Below are 9,873 nucleotides of genomic sequence, written 5' to 3'. Positions count from 1 at the left end.
ATTGTACTCGTCCTGACATAGTTTATGCAGTCAGTAAATTGAGTGGGTACACTAGTAACCCCGAAGAAGACCATTGGAAAGCGATCATTCAGGTTCTTAGATATCTAAGATTTACCCGTGATCATTGTTTGAACTTTACTCGATATCCAGCAGTACTTGAAGGTTATTGTGATGCCAATTGGTTATTGGTTACTAAAGATTCAAAATCCACTAGTGGATATGTCTTTACTCTGGGAGGCGCTGCTATTTCTTGGAAATCCACGAAACAAACATGCATCGCACGATCCACAATGGAATCTGAGTTCATTGCTTTAGACAAAGCAGGAGAAGAAGTAGAATGACTTCGTCACTTCTTAGAAGATATTCCAATGTGGCCAAAACCTGTGGCAGCTAGTTGCATTCATTGTGATACTCAATCTGCAATAGGAAGGGCACAAAATCATGTGTATAATGGTAAGTTACGACATATACGTCGTCGACATAATACCGTAAGGCAATTGCTCTCAAATAAAATAATCTCAATAGATTATATAAAATCTAAAGAGAATATTGCAGATCTGTTAACAAAAGGTTTGACAAAAGAGCAAGTGTATAGTTCATCGAAGGGGATGGGATTAAAGTCTATTACATAAGAGTCATCATAATGGTAACCCTACTTATATGACTAGAGATCCCAAGAACTAAGTTCAAAGGGACAACTAAGTGATCTGTGGCTCGCCAGAAATTACCAAGGGATTAAATTCCCTACCCATTCCTATGGTGAGAGTGATATCTGTAACATGTGTTGTATGCAGGGGTCTAAGGATAAGCTTAGCTTTTAATGATTACTTATATCTTGATTTAGGCATAAAATCAAGACGAGTATAAGAGATACTCACAATAAGAATCACCTATATGAGTGTCGAACTGGGGCCGGTTCTATGATAATGAAGAGGCTAAATTCCCTAGAAGCACTTATGAATAACTAGGAGCATTCAAGGCCAAAATGAAGACAACCGTGAGAACCACGATGTGTCAGAAGATATTTTGTGTGAAATCTACTGTCTTGGCTTACTCAAACGGCTGAACAATTCAAGGCATCACGTCCATTAGTTAGCTAGTATGTCCGATAGGTTATCACTAGAGAAGGTTTAAGGCCGAAAGCTATCTATCCTGATGTAAAGATATTTTCAATTTATACTCTTTCAACAAATTTTGTATTTTGTTGCATTTCCGTTGTCATCAAATTCCATTCATGTAGGGGATTGTTGGAAATGGTTTTGGAAATTAGATTTTTCCTCAACTTTGGTCTATTTTTTAGGTGGGACCCATGTGCCAAATTTGGCGGGTCTAAGTGGTAACGCGTTCTATACCACGTTGTGATTCACGTGGTATATTCGGTTACTCAAAACCATTATCGGGTGAATGGAAAATTGAAGCCAAAGTGAGCTCCATGGAAATGAAATTTTTGGTAAAAATTCCTTAAGGTTTGAATAATGGCTTGTCCTACATTGATTTGGTGGGAAACTTTAAGTGGGTTTATAATGCTTAGAGTTGGAACTTGGGGTAGGCCCCAAGGGGCACCCAAGTTTTGTAGAGATGGAGGTTATGGGCAAATTGGGCTAGACTCATTGGATCCAAAAATAACCACACGCGCGCGCCACCGCCGTTCCTGCGTCCGATCGAGCGGGCTGGGCTTGGCTTGGGCGCGGGTGCGTAGTGAGAGGTTGGCTTGTCCGGCCAAAAATATTTGAATTTTATTTTATTTTTTGAAAAAATAAAATTTGTCCAGAATTCAAAATTAATTTCGAAAAAAACTGTCCAGTTTTCCCTACACCCAAACAGGTCCATATCTGTCCAAAGAAATCAAACAGATTCAGTTATTTGTTCAAATTCAAACTGAACAGATTGTATCTGTTCAAAACAGTGCCTTACCTATTTAATTCAAACTAAACAGATTTTGTATCTGTCCGAACAGGTACTGTACTTGTTGAGTTCAAAATGAAAAGCCACAAATTCATCTATAAATAAGACAAGCCCTCATTTGGATTTTCACTCTAATTTTCGTCCAAAATTCTGTTTTTGCTCTCTGCATATTTTGCTGCATTAACTACGTTGAGTGTAGTGCCAAATTTGTTACATTAACACAAAGTGTGTTCGTTGTGCGAATAAATTGTAGTGCTGCATTTATTCGTTGTTAATCATTTTATCCTGGGAGACAGACGTCCACATTCTGAAAATACCGTGCAGAGGACGAATCTGTCTTAAGGACACAGTACTTGATCAAAAATTTGTTTAAGAAATTAATCCAGTAAGTTGTTAATTTATTTTCTGGTATATTATTTATTTATAACAGATTTTCATTTTGTTTTTGTAACAAAATAAAAATATGTTATTTATGTTTTTATTTTATTTTCTAGTTTGATTTTTATAATCAAACATTCTCTCTCATTTCCTTTATTTCTTTTGTTTGTTGTTAAGTACACAAACTTAATTTATTCGGAATACAGTAAAGATTGTTCAACACAAACCAACTATAGCAAATATATGAAGAAGAAGAAGAAGAAGAAGAAGAAGAAGACAACTTGTTTTTCAATGAGAAAAGAACATGATGTTAACAAAAAAAGACTTATAGAGTGCCAAGCCAAAAGATAACTGCACGGGTTGCTGCTGCTCATATTTGCATGCAGTAGAAAAGGTAACAGCATAATTCAACAAAGAAGTAATAGTGGCAACCTAATAATGAAAATGAGTTGGACAAAAAGAGTAGGACAATGCTCTTGTTACTAGAAACCTGATTAATAGGTGATATACACTCTCGGAAGAGAAGGAAAAAAGAAGAAGAAGAAGAAGAATGAATGAATTGGTTAATGAAATAGGCCTGAAACAACAAACCTAAGTAAGGTGCAACCCTCCAATTGAAGAAAAGATGGTTTTAGGGTAACCAAACATTATTTTCTATATGTACAAACAGAAAACCGATATGTCAGCTAAGAAGAATAAACTTAGCTTCCCAGAATCAATTTCAGTTGTGCCATGCCAGATGACTGAAGACTGAAACTCAATATTTCAGAAGTTGTTTTCAAGATCACAGGCTTGTAGACATTTAAAAGACAAGAATCAAGAGATCAGGACACAATTACTTTATGAAATTACACTATCATTCCCATAATTCGATATCTGAACAACCCACTGTTCAGATGCCACAAGACAAGTTGCCCAAAAATCAAGCTACTGCAACAAGTAATTAGTGGTTTTATCAATCCCGGCTCCATTCGTATTGGAAAAACAAGAATAGTTGGTCGTTTTAGCAATCTAGGTTCTATTTACAACAGAAAAATGAGAACTTTTTCCCAAATTTGCCTTTTGATGCATTCACAAGCCCAATTTTTCCAAAATTCATTCTAGTTAGTTACCACTACCAGCTATGCTGTAACTTTCAAGAAGCATAACCCAAAGCATTTAACCAAACATTTAAAACATCACACCCCATATATAAAAACAACACCACCACGTATAATCTCTGACCAATGACCACTAAACAATATTGACAAGGATCTATTCCCACTTTCACTAAAGTGCGTCAATTATTTACCTTTTATCTATTCCAGGTGCTAATTTCAATGTTGCGTAAAAAGTACATGAGAATTATTTACCCATTCCAATACAGAGAATTCCATGTAGAAAGTGATATGAAATGGGTTATATACATGATACGATTGAACAACAACAAATTGAGTGTCTAACACAATATTAATATGTAAAATGAGTTAATATTCAGTAAAAAGCAAGAAAAACCCAAAAGCAACCCAGCAATATTAATATCAATGCTATGCCAAATTTATCGGCTGCTATCCCCTCTTCCCAGCACTATTGTCTATAATCACATGTTATCAAATTATTTGGAATAGAACATGCTAATGAATTACCACAAGCACTCTATTACATGTCATCACAAGCTATTCCACATTGCCAAGTGTGACTCCCTCAAAGAGGATGAGCACCTGAACCCTTATAGCTTTACCACTGATTCACATGACCCTAAAAATCTTGTAGCAAGTCATACGGATGTGCCATGTCACCTTGCAATTGTTGCAAGGGTAAACTTTCTGCTTTAAGAACCACAAAAAATCAAATTAGCCGCATTATCATTGTTTTAGATGTTCTAATAGACTGTTTACATCATTAAGTTTAAAAGAGAGTCTAACAAAGGTAAAGAAATCAAACAAAGAGAGTCTAACAAAAATCAAACACCAAAAAATACTCCAATGGTAAAGAAAATAAATAAATAAACACACCAAAATAACCCAAAAAACAACTTAATTAACAAAGGTAAAAATTAAAACACATACTTTTTTACTGCAGCAAAAAACCCAAAATAAAATAACAAACAGTGGAGTTAAAAAGCCAAAAACAGCTTAAAAATTGAATTCAAACCAAAACAAAAAACACCCCCAAAAATAAAAAAATTAACAGGTGAATTAAGATAAGAAAAGGTTCCAAAAAAACAACTTCAACACTAGAACCCCAAAAATATAAAAATAAAAATAAACTCAATAAACACCCAAAATGTTAAATGCTGAAAAAACATAAGAATTAAGGTCAGCAGAAAACAACCACTTAAAAATTAGAACCAAAAATCTTTTTTTTGAGGAAAAACAAAAGAAACAAAAAAGGTGAATTGAAGATTGAAAACAACTTAAAAATTAGAACATTACAAAAAATAAATACAGAAATTGGGAAAAAAAACAACCAAGAAACAAAAAAAAAAAAAAAAGAAGAAAGAAGAAAGAACAATCATTAAAAAACAAAAAACAAAAAAAAAAAACTTAAAAGTTAGAAAACTCAAACAAAAAAAACAAAAAAAAAATCCAGAACAACTGGAAACTAAAAAACAGCCAAAAATGGAACTTAAAAGCTTATGGGAAAAAAAAAAAAAAACTTAGAAAACAAACAAAATAAACAATAAAAAAAAAACAGTTAAATTAATACCTGAAAACAACTTAAAAGCTGTAAAAAAAAAAAAAAAAAAAAAAAAACCAACAAATTAATTTAAAAAATAGTTGCATTAACAGCTGAATAAAAAATAAAAAAAAAATTTGCATTAACAGCTGAAAACACATAAGAAAAAATAATTTAACAAAAAACAATAAATATAGAAATTGACGAAACGCAAAAGAAACAAAAAAGAAAGAACAATAAAAAAAACAAATGAATTGAAAGTTGGAAAAACTTAGAAATTAGAACACTAATATAAAATAAAAAAATTACAAAAATGAGGAAACACACCCAAGAAAAAAAGAAGAAGAGCAATTGTAAAAATAAAAACAAAAACAAATAAATTGAAAGTTAAAAACAACTTAAAAATTAGAACACTAAGAAAAAAATTCAAAACAACCAAAAAAAAAAAAAAAAAAAAAGAACTTAAAAGCTTAATAAAACAGAAAAAAATCAGACCAAAAAAAAAAAAAAAAACTTAGAAAACGAACAAAATAAACAATAAAAAAAAAACAGCTAAATTAATACCAGAAAAAAACTTAAAAGCTGCAACAACAACAACAAAAAACTCAGAAAACCCAAAAAAATCAATTTAAAAAATAGTTGAAAAAAAACAGTTAAATTAATATCTGAATAAAACTTAAAAGCTGCAACAACAACAAAAAAACTCATAAAACCCAAAAAAATCAATTTAAAAAATAGTTGCACTAACAGCTGAATAAAAAAAAAATTGCTTTAACAACTGAAAACACAGAAAACACCAAAACATTAAAAACTGAAAACACATAAGAAAAACAATTTAACAAAAAAGGTGAATTAAGTAAAACAACTACTCAAAAATTAGAAGCCAAAAAACAATAAATACAGAAATTGAGGAAACACAAAAGAAAGAACAATAAAAAAACCAAGGGCAAATTACCTACACCTCCCTTAAGGTTTAGCTAAATTACAGAGGTTTCAGAAAATACATCCCGCTCCCTGAGGTTTATTTTCGCATAACAATTGATAAATCAACAAAATTTACAAAAGAATTATGTTAAATGGAAAAAAAAAAAATTAAGTTTTTAGAACCATGTTTGATTTTTTTGTTTAGAAAAAAATTTCAGAATTTAAAAAAATAAATAAAAACTAATTTAATAAAAATAAATATGAAAAAATATATTTAATTTGTAAAAATTATTTCTAACCACTCAAAAAATAAAATTATATAAAAATAATGATTATTTTTATTTTTATTTCTTAACCAAATTAATTTTTATTTTAAAAAAATTAAAAATAAATTTCTAAAAATCAAATCAAACCAAACATATTGGTAAAAAAAATTTGACAAGCCATTTCTTGTGTTTTTAACTTATTTAATTATTTGTTAATTTCATGATATTTTTATCATACACTACAACATATAAAAGTTTTAGAGACCAATTTTTTTGATCTCTAAGAGTAAAAATTTTGTTGCAAAAGACATTTAGGAGGACTAATTTCTATCGTCATGAGGATAGTCGCTAAAAGGTCGTCTTGAAAAGTAAAAAATATGACTTTTAGAGATAAAATTTCGAAAATGTTAATAATAAATAGACTTTTAGCGACAAAATAATTTGGTCTCAAAATAATTTATTTTTTGAGATGAAAATTTTGATACCAAAAATATAATAATTAATCACTAATGTTCAATTTTCGTTGCTAAAAATATAATTACATTTTTTGCAACAAAAATATTTGATTCCTAAAAATAATTTTGTCTCTAAATTTCGGTCTTTAAAACCTTAATTTTTTGTAATTTGATAAATGTTTTTTCATTTTAATTTTGTATTTCATAACTTATTTAAAAATGATAATTTAGCTACACCTCAGGAGAATCTGTAATTTAGCTAAACCTCAAAAGGGATAATTTGCCCTTATTTGTCGAAAGGGCATTTTAGTCAATTTATGATATCCGTTAATGGGGTTAATTGTGATGGGGATGTAATTTTTGAAACTTAAGGAAAATCTGTAATTTCGTTAAACCTCAAGGGAGGTTTAGGTAATTTTCCCAAAAAAGAAATGAATTGAAAGTTGAAAACAACTTAAAAATTAGAACACTAAAAAAAAACTCAGAAAATGTGAAAACAAAAAAATAGCAAAAAAATAACTTAATTAAAATCGTAAATAAAAACGAAAAATTAGAAGGGAAAAATAAACTCAGAAAACACCCAAAATAAACAGTAAAAAATAGATAAATTAATACCTGAAAAGAACTTAAAAGCTGTAACCAAAAAAAAAAAAACTCAGAAAACACCGAAAAATCAATTTTAAAAACAGTTGCATTAAAAGCTAAATAAACAAAAACAAAAAAAAATTGCATTAACAGCTGCATTAACCCAGATGGGAAAATTTTAAAAATTAGATTACAAAAAAAAAAAAAAAAAAAAGAAGCTAAAAACACATAAGAAAAACAATTTTAAAAAAAAAAAAAGAAGATGAATTAAGGGTTAGTAAACAACAACTTAAAAACTAGAACCCCCAAAAAATAAATACAGAAATTGAAGAAACACCCAAGAAGGAAAAAAGAAAAAACAATATTAAAAGACCAAATGAATTGAAAGTTGAAAACGACTTAAAAATTAGAAGAAGAAAAAACCCCAAAAAAAAAAAAAAAAAAAAAAAACCAAAAGCAATACTAAAAAAAAATCAAACCAACTGGAGAAAAATACCCCCCCGGCCCAAAAATAAATAAAAAAATAAATAATTAACGACTTAAAAAAAAATTAAAAGGGAAGAAAAAAATAGAGAAAATTTACCCATAAGTCCTAGTTTTTGAAACGTTGAACCATTTAGTCCTAAAAGTTTTCTTATACTCCATTTAGTCCCATTTTTACATCAACATGATGTGAATGATGTAAATGATCTGATGTTTCATTCTATAATTTCAAAATTTATTGATATCTGATGAACATTAGATGTTTTTCATCCTATATTTTCAAACATTATTGAAATTTGATGAACATTAGATGTTTGAAATCCAATGTTTGTAACATGACTCTGATGTTATTAACATTGTATCTGATGTTATTAACATTGTAATGGGACCTTTCAGTCTATAAGAAAACTTTTAGGACTAAACAGTGCATAAGTTATTAATTTGAGATTTATTGGTGCATCCCCCAAAAAATAGTCAGAAAACCGAAAATAAAAGTACAGGCAAAAAAATGTAAAAAATAGGGCAAATTACATATACACCCCTCCAGGTTTGGTTGAATTACAGATACCCCTGAGGTTTCGGAAATTACATTCCGCCCCCTGAGGTATGTATTTTCATAACAATTTACCCCCTGAGGTTTATATTTCATAACAAATTACCCCCTAATTTCTTATGCAAATATAGCATTCAGGGGAGAATTCGTAATTTCTCAAACCTCAGGGGTATCTGTAATTTTGTCAAACCTGGAGGGGTGTATATGTAATTTGCCCTAAAAAATAAGAAAGAAAGAAAGAACTCACTCAGAAAACACCCAAAATAAACAATAAAAAAAATTAGTTGAATTAATTACTAAAAACAACTTCTTAAAAACTATAAGACAACAAAAAAACACTCAGAAAAATCAGATCAATAATAACAATTATTCACTCAAAAATAATCATATAACTCAAATTCCTAGCCAAAATTCTGGCACTAGCCAGAATTTTTTTAACAACTCTAAATCCTTCAAACTAAACAAACAATACAAGAACAAATTCAAGATTCAAACATTGCAAATTTGCAATAGTGAACAGAACATAGCAGTATTAAAGAATCAGGCAACACCAAAGAAAATTTCACTGGATTACCCCCAATCATTAAAATTAAAAATCCTAAAACGATCTCAAAATTCAAAAAAAAAAAAAATTACAACTCTAAATCCTCCAAACCAAACTCTAACACAATAAAATAACAAAATTGAGCAAGTCTAAGACAGATTAATTGTGACCTGTTGGGTTTGTCAAGCGACAGCGAGGGGCTGTTGATTGGGGGGCTCGAGATTCTTCTTCTTGGATGAATCGGAAATGAAATCTTCGATGTTGTAAATAACAGTGATGCAGAGGGAACAGCTAGAGCATCGAGCGATGTCTTCGCCGAGGTTGAGATCTTGTTTTGTGATCTGAAACAAGTCTCCGCAGGGACATGGATAGGTGAAGGCTTGAAGGTCGTCGTTCCATTCCATGTCTTCGATCTCCACGTCGTCGGAAGACATCTACAAGACGATATCTCAACTCTCTCTGTGTGTTTCGTTTCTTTGCTAATTGTGATCGATCGATCGAGGATTGGGGATTTTGGGGTGGGAAGCATGGGGTGGAGGAGGCTAGGTTTTATTCGAAATAGCCGTTGATTCTGTTAAAAAAAATTAGCCGTTGATTTTGTTCAAATAAATAAATAAAAATTTGCTTTTAAAACACGTAATTTGAAAAAATTACAGATTCTCTCCTAATAGAAAATTTTTATTTAACTGAATTAAATTAAAAAATTAAAATTTTTAATTATTTTTTATATAATAGTAAAATTATTTAAATTAACATTATTAAAATTGTTAATTCATTTCATGATTTATCAATAAAGGCTTTGTTTGGGAAATTGACTATTTTAATTTGGAAAAATTGGTCTAACATCCTTCTCCAACTTTTAATAATGGAAGAGGTCCACAATAAATTTTTTTGTAGTCTAAGGTTCCTCACCCATACCCATATATAACACCCACTCTTTCATTCTCTTTCATCTATCTTCTTGCACCAAACAACTCTTCTCTCTCTCTCCTCTTTGTCTGCAACATTGTTCAAAGCTTCATTGGCATTGACTATGACGGATGAATTCACACTAGCAAGATTTATAAAGCTTTGTAGATGGAGATCGTCGATTTATATGAAAATTCCTGATAGTGCTTTATA

At 30.1% G+C, this 9,873-nt stretch overlaps 1 non-coding gene across 1 annotated transcript; it reads right to left on the bottom strand.

Annotated features, from left to right (window-relative positions):
* Window positions 1-3,698: 3,698 nt before the first annotated feature.
* On the bottom strand, window positions 3,699-9,337 carry LOC114301288 (uncharacterized). The gene is made up of 2 exons (XR_014350289.1): window positions 8,922-9,337; window positions 3,699-4,088 (listed from the first exon to the last, which is right to left on the bottom strand). It is a non-coding gene; the product is annotated as an uncharacterized LOC114301288 (transcript).
* Window positions 9,338-9,873: the final 536 nt, after the last annotated feature.

This window comes from Camellia sinensis, chromosome 2 (genome assembly GCF_055761805.1).
Source record: "Camellia sinensis isolate YWXY chromosome 2, ASM5576180v1, whole genome shotgun sequence".
In the NCBI taxonomy this organism is placed as follows: Eukaryota; Viridiplantae; Streptophyta; class Magnoliopsida; order Ericales; family Theaceae; genus Camellia; species Camellia sinensis.
The sequence above is the reverse complement of the archived record's forward strand: the minus strand, read 5'-3'. Positions and strand labels throughout refer to the sequence as shown.